This window comes from Canis aureus, chromosome 20 (genome assembly GCF_053574225.1).
Source record: "Canis aureus isolate CA01 chromosome 20, VMU_Caureus_v.1.0, whole genome shotgun sequence".
Lineage (NCBI taxonomy): Eukaryota > Metazoa > Chordata > Mammalia > Carnivora > Canidae > Canis > Canis aureus.
The window spans coordinates 22,586,941-22,606,063 of record NC_135630.1 but is presented as its reverse complement, the minus strand read 5'-3'; the positions used below and the strand labels follow the sequence as shown (position 1 = coordinate 22,606,063).

The window sequence follows — 19,123 nt, the reverse complement described above, 5'->3', positions numbered from 1 at the left end:
CTTTACCAGCTGTCTGATTTATTGCACATTATTTGAAGTTGTTTGGTAGAGCCAATGACGAATGGTCTGTCAGTAACTTTATGAAAATGCCTGCAGGAGATAGGAACTGAGACTAGATTCGGTGAATCTCAGATGTTGGGGTGCCACAAAAATTACCTGGGAAGCTTGTTCAAAATACAGATTTCCTGGCCCTGGAGCATCTGTATTTTGACCCATCTCATTGAGGCGATTCTGGTGTGCACCAGAACTTATGAAATACTTAGGTGACCTATAAGATTTGTTTCAACTCTAAAGTTACATGAGCTTAAAACAGGCATATTTGTGTCTTGAAATATCTTAAGATACGGAAGCTCGATCAAAAAAAAACCCACCAAACTTATTTTGAAAGTCTCTTATAAAGGAAACCAATGTTTTTGTCACTTTTCTTTGTTCCCGGTCGTCTGCCCACTGACTTTGTGTCACCCTTCACAGCCTGCGTTTGTCCTGCTTACTTGGGATTCCCAGGCATTACACAAAGTTTGAGGGCATATGAGATAAGCTTTATAGAATGGTTCAGTGTTTGAGGGCTCAACCCCTCTCCCCTCTGTTGTGTCAGCCCACCACCTACAAAGGGATGAGGCTAATCCACTGGCAGCTAATCAGAAAGTTTTTTTTATGAAACAAAGAAAGTCCTCCTTGCTTTTGAAAGCATTGGTTCCCCCTTGCTTAGACCTAGTTACAGACTGCTGGGGATTCGAATCCTAGAGACCTCAGGAGGCTGAGGGGCCAAGTCTGAGCAAATCCAGACTGTCCTGCCAAAGCCCACATGGAATGAGATACAGTCCCTCCATTCGCTCTTTTCCAGAGGGCGAGGGCCAGTTTTCTGTATTAGTGGAACTCAAATCTGTAAGACATGGCAGTGAAAAATCAGATTCCAGGAAGAAGGGTCAAATGCTATTTAAGAAAATGAGCTTTTTCTAGTTTCACCTTCTATTGCCCAGGCAATAAGGATACCACCCCGAGGAAGCTAACCGTGTCAGGAATGAAATTCTTTCATGACTCTTGGAGAGGAGAATATTCCATTTTGTCATGTTGAATGCGTCTTTGCCACACAAGTAAGTTATACAGATTTGCCAGTAAGGAACAATGTTGCTGTTAGTTTTTAAAATTGTTGGTGTACAGTAACTTATGTAGAGTTGGTGGCTTAAAAAGACAAATAGCCAATTCCGAACAGACTCAGCTTTAACATTAAATCGCTCACACTATGTCATCTTCTTTCCTCATTTCCATCACAGTATACTGTTCACCTTTTATGGCCTTTCTCTTAAAGCATTAGGCAATGTCATATGGTGGAAATCTTTTATGCAGAAAGTCAGGTTCCCAGAAAGCAAAATCATGCCTGTCTATGTGTATGCATACATTTCAGAGGGAAGGAGGAAAACAAGGCTGAAGTTTGTTTGCTAAGAGAGGATTATGTTAGCTAAGTTTATTATCTTAATTTCAGCACCTGACTATGTCATCAACGAGTTGGACTGATTAAACTTATAAGAACACTCATTATAGAAAGGAAATAAGTCTAGCCTGTGGTTGCTCAGCTAATGAATAGGGAAAACGGGATAATTTTAAACTGGGGAAAGAAGAATGTATATAACAAGTATGCTAGACTATATAAAAGATCTGAAGTCCCTACCACGGTCAGCCCACGTACCTAAAACATTATTTTATTCTTTAATTGACTTTTGTGGGACATGAAGCCTTAGACTGAATGTGCTAGGATATTAAATGGAGTAAAATTTCATAAATTTAAACTAAGAAAGAATATGAGATAGTAAAATGTATTTTAGAAAAATATTTTAGGGTATATTTAAAAAATAGATAAACCTGGCTGTAAAAAAAAATGTTTTAATGATTCTTAGACGGGAGCCAAAACACGTTGGACTGATTTTATTAACCTGGGAGTCCTCCATCCTCTGCACCTTGTTTAGAATCATTGCCAGGTGAATGGTGGTTCCTAACCGAGGGGGAGCCGACTTACTTACAGTTGGGTGGGGCAGGAAACAAGACTGGGAAACACTGAGCCAGATTGTAAGGCCTTAAGCATCTTCCAGACAATTTTATTTATATCATTCAATTTCTTTATATTTGATACAAAGGTAGGCTTCACTCTGCTGCTGAACTCAAAACAGTTAACGAATGATTGGAATTATAGATAATGAAGTTTTAGTTACAATTTTTTTTTTCTGTTTTAGAAGCACATGTCGATATGAAATAATGTACAAAATGTAGAAAAGTAAAATAGTGGAAGGGACATTTCATCCATAATCCTACCACCGAGAGTCACTGCTGTCATTTTGGGTGTACATTTATTTATGGCAGCTAGTTTGAGATGAAGCACCTGAATTTTCCTGGGCTTCAGGGGAGTTTCCTGGATATGGGACTGTCAGTGCTAAAACCGATGACAAGAAAAAAAAAAAAAAAAAGACAAAAAAAAAAAAAAACCGACGACAAGGTTCTGGGCAAAGTGGGATGAGTTGATCACCCCAAAGTAGTCTCCAAAATGAGATTAACGCAGGAACTGTTTCTTAGCCAGTCATCTCAGGCAACTCCTGGAAAAGAGAGAACAAGCTACTTGTTGTTTGAAGCTGCTAAATTTTGGCATGGTTTGGTTCTATCTATCCATTTATCTGTCTGTATTAAATTATACATAGAATTTTGTGACTAGATTTTAAAAATAACAGTATATTATGGGCATACTGTCATGCTTTAAAATAGTTCTCCACAACACCAGTTTTAATGGCTGCATGGAGTTCACTGAAGGGAGGCAGGGACCACAGTCTAACAACTCTCATATCGTTGGACATTTATGTTGCTTCTCTCTCTCTCTCTCTTTTTTTTTTTTTGGCTTTTCCAAGGAAAGCTACCCCAAATACCCTTATGGCATAATCTTTGCATTCAAACTCGGTGACTATTCTTTAAGACTAATTCTTATAAGTGAGTCAAAAGGTATTATTTTGAAGGCTTTTGCGGAGTATTACCAAATTGTCCTTCTTAAATATTGTGCTAATTTACAGATCCACTGACTCTGTAAGAATGCGCATTTTGCAAACGCTGGTTTTGCCACAATAAAACAAGCTCCCAAACTCTGTCAACTTGACAAGTTAATGACACTTTCTTTTATTGTACAGTTAGTCTCATATACCATAGTGAGATCCCTCTGGTCAATTTAAATTGTGCCATGAGAATATGTTCTGTGCAACAGCTCCTGATGTTTACATAAGTTATTACTTGAGCCTCAACATCATCAAATATTTATTTAACATCCACTATAGGTTAAGAATTGCAACCAGAGGCCCCAGTGCAACTTAGAATCTAAAGGGGAGAACAGAGGCAGCATTCTTTATCTTTGCCTTGGGAGTAATTTTAGTAACTTCCTTCTTTTCTTTCCTCTATATAATCAAATTACAGGAAAACTGTCCTGCAATTTAGAAAACTAAACATTTTACATCATGAAATATAAAATACTTTCGTAAAAGAGAACCATACATATGTAGGTGTGAATAAATGGTTAAAAATGGAATTTCTGTGTAACTACCAACCGATTCAAGAAATAGAACATTACCGACACCTGAAAAGCATCCCCCAGCCCCTTCTCATGTGTCTTTATGGAATTCCGATCCTCTTCCTGCTGCAGAATTGTAACTGTTATAACTCTATGGTAATAATTTTCTTTCTTTTCTCTCTTGTTCTACCATTGTTTAGTTTTGCCGGTTTTTAGCTTTAGCTCAAGAAAGTCATAATGACTTACTCTACTAACTTGCTGTTTTTGTGCAACATATGTAAGATTCATCCATTTTATTGTGGGTAGTTGTATAGTATTCTACACTATAAATATACCATAAATTTTAATGCATTCTACTATTGATAGATTTGGGTTGTTACCAATTTTTGGTCTTCAGGCCAGTTTAAAATTCATGATGTAAGGTAATAGGCTTCAGATGAGATGCACAAACAAATCTACTCTTTAAAAGATTTAGTTCTTTTGTGATGAGTTTTTCCCTTCCAGTGCTTTCAGCTTTGATGATTTGTTTAAATTATAGTTTTGATTGTGAATCTTATTATCTTGAATCTTCTTTAGTTATAGCTGTTTAATGAAGGTTTTTTCCTTCCTACATATGGAATTTTGTAGGAACAGGAAACACTCATAATGATGGCCACCCTGCAACTGCTCGAGCTCTTTCCTCCTGCCACAGTTATTGTTCTCAGTGAAAAACTTGGAGTTTCTGAGAAATTGGTGGGTTCAGAAGTGGGTGGGGTTAAAGGAACTGACCTGGGAGAGAAAGTAGATCCACCAAGTTGGAGATTTATTTAGATTAGAGAACATCATATTTTAAGAAAGCAGTTGTCTTGTGGAAAGTTGGGGAGTCATCACTATGTAGAAAAATGGAATTTTTACCTGATTCAAACTGGGTTCAAATCTGTTTCCACCACTTTATAGTTACATGATGATGAGTGATTTACTCACTCAAGAATCTTTCATCTTTAGCAAAATCAGGATGATAAAACCTTTCCTAAAAAATTAGGGAGTGAATGCAAGTGGTTTAGAGGTATTTATGATTTGCAGTATAGCATGTTGATAATATTCAGCTGTTGGCCTTTAAAAATAACTTAAAGTTTAAGGAATTATAAATATAAAAATGGCATATAAGAAATGATATAAAATATAGATGAAAATAATTTAATTTGGGCTTAAATTCTGATTAAGAATGTGAAAGTATTTTTAAAATCTCTCATGTTGGGGCACCTGCGTGGCTCAGTGGTTGAACATCTGCCTTTGGCTCAGGTCATGATCCTGGGATCCTGGAATTGAGTCCTGCATCAGGCTTCCCTAGGAACATGCTTCTCCTCTGCCTGTGTCTCTGCCTCTCTCTCTCTGTCTCTCATGAATATATAAATAAGATATTTTAAAAAATAAAATCTCTCATGTTGAGAAGACTATTGCTCTGTGTCCTTTTATTTTTGTCTCTTTGGGTTGAATATTGTATTTATCCTGATGTAACTTAATAATTCAGTGGGCAGATTCTTCACGAAATGGTTAAAATGGAAGATTAAAATATAGCATTGAATACAAAATTAGAACTTTGTATATAAAAGATAATATAATCTATCTTGTTATATTTGTTTCTTTCCCTCTCTTGAAAATATACATATTTCAAGATAGCCTTAAAACTTACGTAAAGTTATGATGGTAAGGGAAAAATAATGTGAAATGTCTCAGATGTAAGTAGTTACATACAAGCAAAATCTTTATCCTTCTAATATGTTGGAAGATTACATGTAAGTTGATTATATTTATTTTATATCTTAATCTTTCATGAATGGAGGCAAACTGGAGGTAATATTTATACTTAGAAATTCTTAACAGTTGGAATAAAAGAACCAGTTCCACGCTTAACTTAACAAATATATGCTTTTTGGTAAAAAAAAAAAAAAAAGTGAGAGATAAATATCAATGAGACAATGTAATATCTGGGATTTTGCTTTTGTTTAAGATTTTATTTGGTTATTTTAGGGAGACAGAGCATACATTAGGGGGAAGTGGGGAAGATGGGAGGAGGCGAGAGGGGCAAAGTGGAATCTGCTTGGGATTCTCTCTCTCCCTCTCCCTCTGTCCTTTCCCCTGCTCGTGTATGTGCTCATGCATTCTCTCTCTCTCTCCCAAATGAATAAATAAGTCTTTAAAAATTTTTTCCATAATAAAATGTGAAAATAAGAGGATCAAACAAGATAATGAATTTATAGTATTACTTCCATTTCTAGTACAAAATGGATTTAATAAGTTTAACCTCCTCACTTGAGTGTATCTAGGCGAATGACACATCGGTGTTGAAGAAATGGCAGTTTTGATGGCTGGAGAGTAGAAATAGAAATACATCTTCTTATATGCCAATGACTGTGGTAGGTTTTAGGGATGCCAAGGTGGATAAGACTCGGTTCCTGTTTTTGAGGAGCTCTGGGCTAGTGGGAGAGAGAATGCATCACTGGGAGAGCATGGTAGCTTCAGGCCAGTAATGGGGTGAGGAGGCTTACTGTGGTATTCAGGAAGTGGAACAGGGTTGTGGAAAGAATGATGTATGGCTGTCAAAGCAAGCTTTGCCTGTTTTAGAATTTGCCTTTGAACCAGCTTCGTGTCCAGCAAAGAGGGTGGGGAGATCTCTTTCCCCTTTAAAATTTGTTTTTTCTTGAGTCATGCAGCTTTAATTCTACAAATCAAGAATTCATGCTATTACTCTCAGTTTCCTTGGACAGCTACACTGTGGATTGAGCAGAAATTTTGGAGCTAGACCCCACATCACCCATGTCACTGAAGAGGTTCTTATCTCTGTATGAACTCCCCCCTCCCCAAAAAAAAAAAATCCAGTAAGGGCTAAAAAGAACCAGCCAAACTTCAGAGTAGGTGTCATATCTGGGCAGCATACCACATGCGTGGAGAAGCACAGTGGCTGACTTGATGTGCCACAAATGGACCACACTTTCGAGATGCTGAGTGCTGTTCAGATGCATGGCAAATACAATTGAACGTTGATGTGTTTTTGAGAGGACAAACAATAGAAACTGGGAGACTCAGCGGGTGTTCATTCTGATCCACAAACTACTGGTCTTAGGGCCGTTTTCAAACTGTATGAGCAGGCTCAATAGCTGGGTTGTGGCCCTGTGTTTAATTTAGTTTCCTTTGACTTCTGTTCACCTTTAGCCAGCTGCTTAGGTTCCCAACAGGGGAGTTAGAGGAGGATGGGCCTTTAAATCATGAAGCAGACTGCATCTTCACCACATGGGGTACATTTTTGTGGTTAAGTAGTTTTTTTTTTAACTGTCCCTTCCAAAGTTAGGGATAACAAAGAACAAAGAACAATTTCTAAATTTTATCGGGTTCAGTTTCTAATGGATTCTTGATGGAAAAATCTGTCACGTGGGATCTATGTCCAATGAACTTGGCAGGAAGATTGACTTGAATCAGAGACCATTCCCATGAGACTCACTAAACTTATTTCAGATGGTCTCCATTATGCAGGGTATGCCACTAAGAGGCTTCGTAAACTGAGGATGACAACGTCTGTCTTATTGGAGGCTTACAGGACATATATAGAGAGAACATTCAACACAATGCCTTATGCAAAAGCAACATTTGTTACTAATATATTAGGAAACTGATGTGGTCTTCACTATTGGTAAGGATAGGCAAGGCTTATGAATACCTCTCGGATAAACACCTGATAAAACTAGCCAAAAGGCTAGGGAGAAGGTGTACAGCTGGGCAATTGTGCTGATACTTAGTTGGCTTTCTGATTGAGTTGAATGGACTCAGTCTCGTTGGTGGGTCTCCCAAAATGTGAACCAAAGACTTGGTTTCTGTTCCTTTTTTATCTCTCTCTTTTGGTGCTGTTGCGTGGTGCTGTAGTCCAGTAGGAGTCCTTGATGATTTCAGCTGTTGATGAATATCCGGTGTATGACAGTGTTCATATATGAACTTGGTCTTTGGTGGGTCCTTGTCTCCTCAATAGAGAGCATTGTGCTGATTCTAAAAAAAGTCCAATAATACCTCAACACAGATACCGAGCTTCCACAGGATCCATAATATTTTGGATTTTGCAGGCTACAGTCTCTGTCACATTTTCTTTCTTTCTTTCTTTTTCTTTCTTTCTTTCTTTCTTTCTTTCTTTCTTTCTTTCTTTCTTTCTTTCTTCTTTCTTTCTTTCTTTCTTTCTTTCTTTCTTTCTTTCTTTCTTTTTTCTCTTTCTTTCTTTCTTCTTTCTTTCTTTCTTTCTTTCTTTCTTTCTTTCTTTCTTTCTTTCTTCTGTTTTTAAAGAATGCTTTAAAAATGTAAAAATCATTCTCTGGGGGGTAGGGAGTGGGGAGATACTAGGAAGGAGGTAGTGTATAAAATTGAGGCCAGAGACCCTAGGGCTGTAATTTGCCTACCCCTGTATGACATCACATTGGTACATAATAAAAAAAACATGATCTTGTGATGTGAGCCTTGAGGAATCAGAATGGGCTGACTGATTTCCCATTCCTGAGTCATTCTTTTGGTGATGGGGAGTTGAATTGGTCAAGACACTACCCAATCCCCCTTTGTAGCCATATTATTATGGAGTAAACTTAAGGTGATTATAAATTTCTCTACTAGACTGAACTTCATTAGTAAGTGTCATGAGCCCTGTGGTAACAATTTGTGAAGTCCTTCGAGGTGAAAGGCAAAATCATAAATATTAATTATAGCCATTGTTTTGATGAAAGAAGGATTACGGAGGCACAGAAGCCTCTAAGTCTACCTATTAAACTGTACTCCAGCTCTTAAGTTCTTGAATGTAGGGGCTAAATTATATTAGAAAAAAACTCCATGGGATTCTTCTGTGGTCTGCAGTCTAATAAAAGGCCAACTTTTCATATGACATTATTTTAAAACACTTTCCAAAGCTTTCAGAGTCATTTTCATGAGAAAAAAAAATTCAAGAAAGACACATTTTAAGCTATTAGTGCTTTTCATCAGGAATGCAGTAATAGAGTCAGGTTATTGGTGTAAAGCCACAGACTTCAGTATTAAAATGAACCCTATCTATAAGGTAAAGTTTTAAAGAGGTATAAAATACACTTGAGGCTCTTTGAACTAGTTATGAAAAAGAAGAAAAAAAACCTTCAATAAACATATTTTTCATATTTTATATGTGTTACTATGGAGAAAAATAATTAGAAAGTTACTGAGTGACTTCATTTAGATCAAAATGTTTCTTTTATGCGCTGCTACACTAGCCAAAAAGCCATGAACCCCTGGGGAAGGTGCTGATTATTTACCATCCTTATAAATGTCATCTTTTAAAGTGCCAAGTGCTTGAAAAAGAAAAGGGATGATGTGTCAAGGAAACTTATTTTGAAATAAAGGGTCATGACAAAATTAGAAGTATATCGGTGGGTGATTATGTTTTAATTTGTACATAGACTTGTAAAAAGAGTGGGCCAAAGGTTTGGTTCTCTAGTATTGTTTTCGTATAAAAGTAAAATTATGAAATATGGAAAATTATTTTTAAAAATCACATGTCCCAACACCCAGAAAAAAAGCCATCATTGCAATGTTTTCTCTATACATCTCTTTTTAACACAATTAGTTAGTACATGAATATTGTATTGTAACTAGGTTTTTTTTTTTTCTGCTTAATGTATCAGATCCTCTTTGTGTGCTATCCATTCATTTAATTTTTATTGAAAGTTATACTTTGGTAAGATCATTTTAATGACCACACAATTTTGAGTTTATGAATATACTATAGTTTGCTTAACCAGTATATTTGGCTGTAGTGAAAGAAACCGATTCCAAAAATATTATCCAAAAAAGGGAATTTGGTGGCTCTTGATATACAGAAAGAAGAAGTCCCCGGGATCCAGTATCAGGACTGTCTTTCCATTTCTCTGTCTTAAGTCTTGGCTTCTTTGGTTGTCACTCACTCTCTGTCACTTCAGATGGCTTCTTGAATGCAGATGGCCACAGGCAGCTCCAGAGTTTTAAGGGCAATCCCTAGGGAAAGCTTAGCAATGGCAAAGGAAAGGAGCTCTTTCTTCTACCTTCAGTTTGGGGAATCTCTGAAAAGAGAAGTCTAGAAAGGCTCACCTTTGGGCAGTTACTCATTCCTGGGCCAATTTCTAGAGCCAGCAGGCATTACTCCAATTGCGTGGGTTTTGGTCATGGACCTCCCTGTGGTCAAGGGGACAGCCAGAGACATGAGATGTATAGGAAGGATTCAAATTGGGAGGAGGCACAGTTTTTCTTCTTAGGGACAGAGGGGAGGCTGGTCCCAGAGGATTGGAAAATACGGTGTTAGGCAGTTAAATATAAGCTTGTCCATTATGTGAACTGTTACCAGTTTATGCAATTAAATGTTTATGTTTATAGCTAAATCTTGAGCAAAAGTTTAGAAATAAAGTTAAGTTGGTTTTTCCAGATATCTTTTGCATCTGTTCTAAACTTCAGAGGATTAAAACAAAGTCTTAGAAGGATGGTACAACGTAAAAACTGAAGAGTTATAGCTTCCATGCTATGTAACTCCAAACCTTAAAAACTGAGTGTTCTAGCTTCTAAGTACTTGGCTGTATCTGCTTTTCCTTTTATTTAATAAATTGGTTTCAATTTCACCAGCTCCTATTTCCTGAATTAGGAACTTCCTGCATTAAGAAGTTCATTATCTAAATTACAACTTGCTATAATCATTCCATATACAAGCCAGCAAAACTTTAAGTTGTCCTAGGGTCTGAGAAAAACTCCTTTCATCTGTTCTCTCAATGGAATCAGGTTTGTACGTTGATGAAATGGATAGCCCATTATTGCTCTCATCTTCCCCATATTATTAAGTGAAACGTCTTTTAAGTAGTGGAAAAGCCTAGGAGGAAATTGGGTGAGTCCAAGAAGTCTAGAAGAAGGGTGCTTTAGGAGAAAAGCATCACGTGATAAAGCATGCATTCCTTCCTACTTTCTCTCACCTCCAAAAAGCAACAGTGACCACAGACCAACTACTGCTTTTTGCCACCAAACCTCCCTCAGGCAATTCTTCAAGGAGTAGCCATTCAAAAATAATCATCTTGTTTATTTTATTTTGCTGAGCCTTTTTTTGAACTTTTATGTATCTTTAACATATCACTTCATTGTTTATTTAGGCTAGAGTGAATGTTTATGGCAGTGCAGAAGGAAAAACATAATTCATATCTGATTCTGTACATTATCAAGTACTGCATACAAAGATGCCCACTAATGAGTTCATTAAGTGTTAAATAATTAGGTAATTGGTGTTTTAAGTGTTTTGTAGTATGCAGGAATCCTTGATGCATTGTTATATAGACACCTAAGAGTGTTTCAGTGATGTTTGGGGAAATTGGTTGGGATTTTCAGCCACACAGGGAATACTTTATTATTCCTTCCATCAAAAATAATGGATTTATAGTTCCTGTCATCCAAAAATTAGCCAACCTGTTTTTGGAAAAGGATTAAACTTACTATGCAACATATTTTTTCAGGATGGGATAATGAAGCATTCCTGTATAAACTAAATTTGGATATTATTCTGATTAAACCACAGTGAATGCCTCATAACTGAAATATAGTGCATTTTGGTTACACAACCCTTCCTCCCCTGCCAAGTACCACCATTCTTTCCCCTAGATAATAAAATCTAGGAGAATTTAATGACTTCATTTTGCATAAATTCTTTGAGAGTAAAGTCAGCATGCTATTCACCTTTGCATATGAAGGGGATCACAATATGCCACCCCAAAAATGCCATGTTGGTATAAGGATTATTTTGAGCTAAAGGCAATTAAGAAACAGCAAACATAGGAGGAGCTCCTGCCCTCCCCCTATCTGCCTAAAAGCGGGGTCTAAATTTCTCTCTCTCTCTTTTTTTAAGATTTTATTTACTTATTTGTCAGAGAGAGCACAAACGGAGAGCAGTAGGAAGAGGGAGAAGCAGGCTCCTTACTGAGCAAGGAGCCCAATGTGGGACTCAATCTCAGGACCTTGACAAGAGGCGAAGGCAGATGTTATTAACTTACTGAGCCACCCAGGCATCTCTAAATTTCTCTTTTGTAAAGGAAATTTCCCCTTGTAAAGTTAGTCTTCTCTTCTGTGAGTCTCTTGAGATAGTTCTTATTAACTTGAGACATAGCACACCCTACTAAACAACCCTTATTTACCATGTACTTCCTAATCATCTTCCTAAAATATATCCCCATCCTCACCAGGGCTCCTTTTTTTCTTTGGTCTCTTCATCACCCTTTTTTAAAGTGGTATATAAGAACCGGGGTCTCTCTGGGGTTTTTTCATTTCTCTTCTGTGAAGCCTTGCCCCCTGTCCCATGTACAGAAAAAAAAAATAAAAAAACAACAACAACAACAAAAAAAAAAAACAAAACAAAACAACAAAAAAGCACCTTTCCTATTAATCTGTCTTTTGTCAGTTTAATTCACAGATTCCAGTCACTGAACCTAAATAAAACACTAGAGGAAAGGTTTTTTTTTTTTCTCCCCTACACATAGATTGTGCTCAATGTATTATTTTTAAAGAGATAAAAATTGTTTTATTTAGTTGATCTTGATACCAGTTATGTATGCACTATCCTAAATGGAAATCTGGAAATTTTTATGCTAATTTTATCAAACGAATGGTCAAATTAGATAATTCAAATACTACAAATGGATTAGGTTTTATTTTTATTTATTTATTTATTTTTGCTATATCTGGATTACTACCTCAAACTACAGATACCAATTGGAAATTCAGGAATTAGGCTTTGTTTAAAAATTATGAGGAAATAGAGAGTTACTCCATCCTTGATGAGTAATAAAATGTGATTGATTTTAGAAATGCTACTGTTGGTACTTGGGAGAAGTATAGGGCTTAAAAGAGGTGATTTCCCAAAAGTCAGAAAAAAATGTGAGATTAAAACCTTAGTAAGGTTTTGGAGGGGATTTATGATGGGAAGATAGATGGGGAACAGAGTTGGGTGGGGACTTGGAGCTTGATAGAACATGGTGGGTTTAGAGATGGCATGAGGAAGCCATGGAACAGGGGATTGCTTATGGGGGCTGAGCTGGAGCTCTATCCTCAGAGAAGGAGATAAAGGGGTGGAACTGAGTGGAATCCAAGGAATCCACAGAGTTGTGATTTTGGTGTCTGCAAGGAAGATGATTTCAGTCAGAATCAACAGGTGGACCTGAACGGAGGAACAGTTTTCCTTCACTCCTTCCCTATTCACCCCCAACCCTGAGGCCATGAGTACTGACTGAACTATCAGTCCTTAGGAAGTAGATTTGAAGGTGAACCAGAGTGGGAATTGAACAAAATCCTTAAAATCCTAATCTGTGTCCATCTAGGTCAAGTTTAATAAGCCCAAATTCCTGGAAATTACCCAATTTGTATTTTTTTTTAAAGAATTTTATTTTTTTTGAGAGAGAGAGAGAGAGAGAGAGAGAGAATATGAGGGGAAAAGGGGCAGAAGGAGAAGCAGACTTCTCGCTGAGCAGGGAGCCGGATGTGGGGCTCAATCCCAGGACCCTGGGATCATGACCTGACCTGAAGACAGACAACCTGCCCAGCCACCTAGATGTCCCTGTAGCCTTTGATATTACCTCAGTATTCAGAGTTTACTCTAAGTCAGTGACCACATGTATGTATTCTAGAGCACAGAGGACAGGAGTAACTACTCTATCAGAATAAGAGTATTTCAGGGACTTGGTCTCTGCAGGAGAAACTCCAATTCTTGGGAAACCCCAATTCTTGAGGTAACTAAAAGTAGACATTCAGAAGATCAGGGCTTCTTCACAGAAGCTTTAAGGACTACAAATAACATGGGTTCTGTTTTTCAGGCAACAAGACTATCAACTCTGAGGTTTAAATAAAGGCTGAATTTATCTCGTTTAGCAAGGAATATTGGAACATGGTTTAACTAAGGATTGCTTGATCGAGATTTATATACTTTTCTGGGTGAGTACAGAGGGCTTGTTCTAACAGAAGGGAGAAAACTTTTTATTAGCTCTAACAGGATTGGGGGATAATGTGAATTGGCCCTTGTACCAAAGCTGGGCTGCTTTAGCCTACTCAACTTAAAGCTGTTTCATTTTGGCGTATAATCCCGGATAGGATTTCAAAAATCCCAGTTCCTCAAGGTCCATGATTTAAACAGTAAGATTTCTTAGGACTGTCCCTGATCCTCACCAGCAGAAGCAGTTTTATAGTTTTGGCCATATTCAATCAGGCAAATCAAGAAATAATTTGAATTATGTGGTCTAGCCATGTTAATTGATCAAATTAACTGGAAAATACTTTAATCTCTTATGTATTTATTTTGTATTGTAAAGACTCAACCTTTAGCAAACTAATACTCTTTTGTTAAGAGTATTAAGAAAGGAGAGTCTAAAGGAGGTTGTGTGTCCCAGGAGTATTAACCATGGGTTATGGTGTCTGAGCCAGGGAGATTCCAAAATATGTTAGAACAGTCTGTTCCATTTCACAAACACTTGTTAAGCACATGATAGTGAAATCATATGTACCATTGTTATGTGCCAGTATGCCCATTATTTTATGTAATCTCTAAATCTCAACAATCCTGCAAGAAGGTAAGGGTGTTACTATTACCATTTTACAAATGAGAAATCTGGGGCTTAGTTAACCTGCCCAAGGTCATCCAAATGGTAAATGACTGAATCAGAAATTTAACAGGGTCTTTCTGATTTCAGATTCTGTGGTCAAACCGCTAGACCTTGCCCCTTACCTTTCTTATTCTCTTTGTGAATCTATTACAAGTTAGTGCCAGGACTGCCATAGATTTATTTCAAGTAGTGCATTTTTGCACAGGACAAATGATTACTAAGAAAATATCACTATCCAGTTTAGGACTCCTATAGGATGCATACTGTGTCCTCCATAACTAGTAGTAGCTCATGGGATGAACTCCTTTCAACAAAATCACCAAGCACTACATCACCATCTATCCTTTGGGTAAGAAGGAATAATACTATTCAGGCTCAACCTGTGGACAAGATGAAATATTGGTAAATGCTTTCCCTCCATGGTTTTTATTCTTTATGCTGACTTTTGTTTCCTCTCCTCTACCCATATTTTCAAATCCAATAGTGCTTCCTATCTGGACAAGAATCACCAATTGTAATAATCCATATTCAGGTTGACTAAGTGCATTAATAAATATGTTGTCTTCTTTTCAAAGGACAAACAAAAGCAAGGGACAACAATGGGTAATATAGAGAAAGCAACTATTAGCAGCACAGAGACCGTTAGGCGCTCATTAGTCATAAGTATTTAACTTTTTAATATACTTGATACTGAAGGATAGTAGAATATGCCTCCTGGAAATATGCTGTTTGGGGATATGGATTATTTTGAGCTAAAGGCACTAAAAACCAGCAAGTGCAAGAAGGGCACTCTGATCTCCCCTTTACTTCCTGAAAGCTGGAGATAAAACTCCCCTGGGAAAGATGCCTTCCTAGGACTAGGAGGAAAGGAATATTCTTATCACCAGAGACAGGGAGTGGAGGCTGGGAGAAATCTGTAAAAACAGATCTTGTTAAAGTAACTCCTATCTGGGCAGCCCGGGTGGCTTAGCAGTTTGGTGCCTCCCTCAGCCCAGGGCATGATCCTGGAGACCCGGGATCGAGTCCCATGTCAGGCTCCCTGCATGGAGCCTTCTTCTCCCTTTGCCTGTGTCTCTGCCTCTCTCTGTCTCTGTGTCTCTCATGAATAAATAAATAAAATCTTAAAAAAAAAAAAAAAACCCACAAACTCCTATCTTCCTTTAGTCTCTCCATGGGTTTTTAGTTACTTTTCCACAATTGTATCTCTTTATTCAACCTCATATATATGCACTTGCTACTTCTTTGAGTTTCCATTTCCTTATGATGGCTCCTGTGTCCGGTAAAACTTATATTAAACACATCTGCTTTTCTCCTGTCAATCTTTCTTATGTCCATTTAATTCTCCATTTAATTCTCAGGCCCAGCCAGAGACTCTAAGAGGGTAGAGGTTAAGTTTCTCTTCCCCTACAGTACCTGGAGTACTATGTTCCACCTTGCAAAGTGAAACAATAGAATCCACTTCCCACCCTCAAGAAGCCTATATTTCAATGCAGGAGCCAGGCAAGTCAACAGTGGCATAGCAGGAGCATCACTGGAGTCATGCATGAGTACCCAGAGCACAGAGGGAGGTGATTGGGAATGAGTGTGCAGCAGTGTCCTGGAAGCAGTAGCTTCCTCTTGCCGAGCCATCATATTCTGTGAGGTCGGCATTATTTAAACTGTGAAGTGTGGGGGTCAAATAGCTCTCACAGCTTTTAACTGTTGGGCAACCTCAGTTGAAGTAGGCTGTTGAATCAGCATGTCCATGTGATCTTGCAGGTGTGTGTATGTCCTTGAGCACAGGAGTGGAGATGAGAGTTATTATTCTCCTAAATGTCAAGGGAGTCAACAGCATCACAGTAGAAGTTTCCAGAGATCCTTGCCAGTGCCAGGGTAAGGATGGAAGGGTAGAGTAGTGATTTTAAAGAAACTTCCAATAAATTAGGATTGGGGTTACGGTGAACCTGCTTCTGGCTTCTGAAGAATCACATTAATGACTCCTATGGAATTTGGGGGAAAAGGAAATGGCTTTCATCAGGTTGTCAATTCCACTTTTTGTAGGGGACTGTTTTTTATGGTTCAGGCTATCCATACATTCTGATGATGTTTATTTTTAATTCCTTTGATGGGTGTGTCTCTTGATTATTTAATGGATGGCTTTTAATTTCTTTGAACATAGTCTTATTAGTATGTAATTCTTTGCATTTTGCATAATTAATGCAAAGATTGTAGTGATTCAGGGATCAATCCATGATTAAGATATTGTCACATTCAGGGCCAGAAACTGAATCCGTCCAATTCATATTCTTACTATTCAAGAGTCATTCCTTTGAATGAAGTCTCACCTCTCACCCAGCCATTTCTTGTAAAGGTATGTTTTTGTTATTGGGCCATTACAATATTAGCTCATTAAGACCCATAACTAAATAATATAGGATTATTATTATCATTTTTATTTTATTTTATTTTTTAAAATTTATTTATGATAGTCATACAGAGAGAGAGAGAGAGAGAGGCAGAGACATAGGCAGAGGGAGAAGCAGGCTTCATGCACTGGGAGCCCGACATGGGACTCGATCCCGGGTCTCCAGGATCACGCCCTGGGCCAAAGGCAGGCGCCAAACCGCTGCGCCACCCAGGGATCCCAATTATTATCATTTTTAAAAAGAGTTTATTTATTTATTTATTTATTTATTTATTTATTTATTTATTTATTTGAGAGACAGAGAAAGAGAGTGCAAGCATGCACGTGAGAGAACAGGGGGAGAAGGAGAGTGAGAGAATCTAAAGCAGACTCTGCACTGAACATGGAGCCCAACTTGGGTCTCACTCTCACGAACCTGAGGTGATGACCTGAGACAAAACTGACAACCACACATTCAACTGACTAAGCCACTGAGGTGCTCCTGTTATTATTTTTAAAGAAATCAGAGAGCCAGTGAGAGAAGTCAGAGAGACCATGTAGTAAATGGAAAATTGGGAAAAGGAAGTCTACTGAGGGCTTCTAGAAGGCATTCACTAGCTCTTGACAAGGAACTATGAAAAATAGCCACAACTAGGGGACAGACTGTTTTGTGGTTTTTGCATTGGTTGAGCCTTTTAAGGCTCCTAGGGCAGATGATTTTCTTTGCCTTCTTAGGAAGACGCTAAATTTATAGTAAGTAACCTCAGATTAAATGATGATACAGTCAGCAAGTCAATTTGTATTTGGCATAACATTCAGTCTTAAAACTTTTTTTAATGCCAAAAAATGAAGCATGGTTGACCAATGCACTTAAAATATGTAGAATATATTTAGTTTTCTTCTAAAACTGTTTAGATCAATTTCTTCTAAAGATTTTTTTTTTGAGGAAGAGAGAAAGAGCACATGCATGAGCTGGGGGTGGGGCAAAGGGAGAGGGAGCTTAGGGCAGGGCAAAAGCAGAGGGAGAGAGAAAGGGAGAGAATCCTCAGTCTCCCCGTTGAGCACAGAGCCCAATATGGGGCTGGATCCCAGGACCCTGAGATCGTGACCTGAGCCAAAATCGAGTCTGCCACTTAACCCACTAAGCCAGCCAGATACCCCCTAAAAAACGACTCCTAGCATGGTTTAGAGCAGTGGTTCCCACATTTGGCTGATGACCAGAACACTAGTAAATTTAGTGCAGATTCCAAGGTTCTAGAGCTTCTATACCAATGTCCAGGGGTGGGGCCCCCAAAATCTGTATTTTTAAAAAGCTATCCAGGTGATGCAGATCTTCTGGCGGAATTTAGAACCACTACCATAAAACCAGCAGGGATTTTAAATTCTTAGTTTTATCTCAGCCTCTCGTTGAGTGTGCTCCTGTAATGGTTTAAGGTAATAATGACCTTGTTGTAGGCTATTTCCTGTTGATTAACGATCAGTTGGAAGAGGTTGTCTCTAGGATCTTTCAGTTCAGACTGCCAATAATTACCCAACGAGAGATTCATTCGCCTGCAGTGCAAATGTGTAAAGTTTTCCTCTACAAGGAACATTGCACTCCTAGGTTGTCTTAATTGCATTCCTTTTATAATTCATCTCTCAAATGCCACAGTTGCTCTAAAACAGAAAAGAAAAAAAAAAAAAAAGCCAAACCCAAGAGGATCAAAGTGTATGTCTCTGCCGGAACAAACAGAAGCAAGAGAGGCTGGGGAGAAGAGAAGATTTAGCCCTTGGGTGGATTTTGCTGAAATGTTCTATTTGTGCAGCGGTGATTTGTACCAGGTAATGTGAACTAGGTTGCCCTCGGTCTCTTTATAGATTACACCCCATTTCCTTTACCTCGCTGCTAAGCAGTTCTCGGGGGGATTACTCTCCCTCAAACGGTCTCTCTGCTAACACAGTCATCTGCCACATATGCTTCCACTTTCTGTGCTGCTGGACGGCCGGTGGCTTCCCAAAGCTTGCCTGCCTTTCAAATTGTTCAGGCCGGAGCTGCAATCCTTCCACCCACCCCTTTCCCGTGAGGTAAAGAGAATGTTCATACCTCAGGTCTTGTTACCAAGCAACAGAGTTCCATTTGCCAATTGCCACCATTTCCTTCTCATAGTATTACAGGCCTTATTATTAACATTTAGTTCAGAGAAATTGCTGTCATTATGTGAAGTAACTTCCTTTAGAGGTTATTCATTAACCTTAGGTATTTTACTGTGTAATTATAATTGCCAAGTGCCGCAGGCTTGGAAAACCTTTGAACTCCTCAAGGTATTAGGGGACGGCAGAAAGGATATTATCTGATTTCTCTTCCTTCTCCAGTTCAGTTTTCAGGTTGAAGGTGCCCCATTTCCCCTCCAGAGGGGTCTGCTTCCTAAAGGTACACCGTGCCCTCCCGTTCTTCCAGGTTGCCCACTGTACACTCCGAAGAGAACCGTGACGAACTTGCCCTCTTGGGTCTTGAGTTGCCCAGATGCGGTAGGCCAGCCTGAAGTTGTTCCTCCTTTGTCTTAAGGAAAAATGGGGGTGGGGGGGTGGGGAGGG

The 19,123-nt window shown here is 38.4% G+C and overlaps 2 long non-coding RNA genes across 4 annotated transcripts in view; one reads left to right on the top strand and one right to left on the bottom strand.

The window, feature by feature from the left end:
- Positions 1 to 2,077: 2,077 nt before the first annotated feature.
- On the bottom strand, positions 2,078 to 18,623 carry LOC144291536 (uncharacterized). Its single transcript, XR_013358863.1, has 2 exons — positions 18,428 to 18,623; positions 2,078 to 2,585 (listed from the first exon to the last, which is right to left on the bottom strand). It is a non-coding gene; the product is annotated as an uncharacterized LOC144291536 (long non-coding RNA).
- The window catches only part of LOC144291537 (uncharacterized), a 32,697-nt gene continuing 31,950 nt past the window's right edge, over positions 18,377 to 19,123 (top strand). For 2 of the 3 annotated variants that reach the window (XR_013358865.1, XR_013358864.1), the window contains exon 1: positions 18,377 to 19,057. This is a non-coding gene — a long non-coding RNA (uncharacterized LOC144291537). The remainder of the gene's footprint in view (positions 19,058 to 19,123) is intronic. The other variant, XR_013358866.1, reaches the window with a different exon arrangement.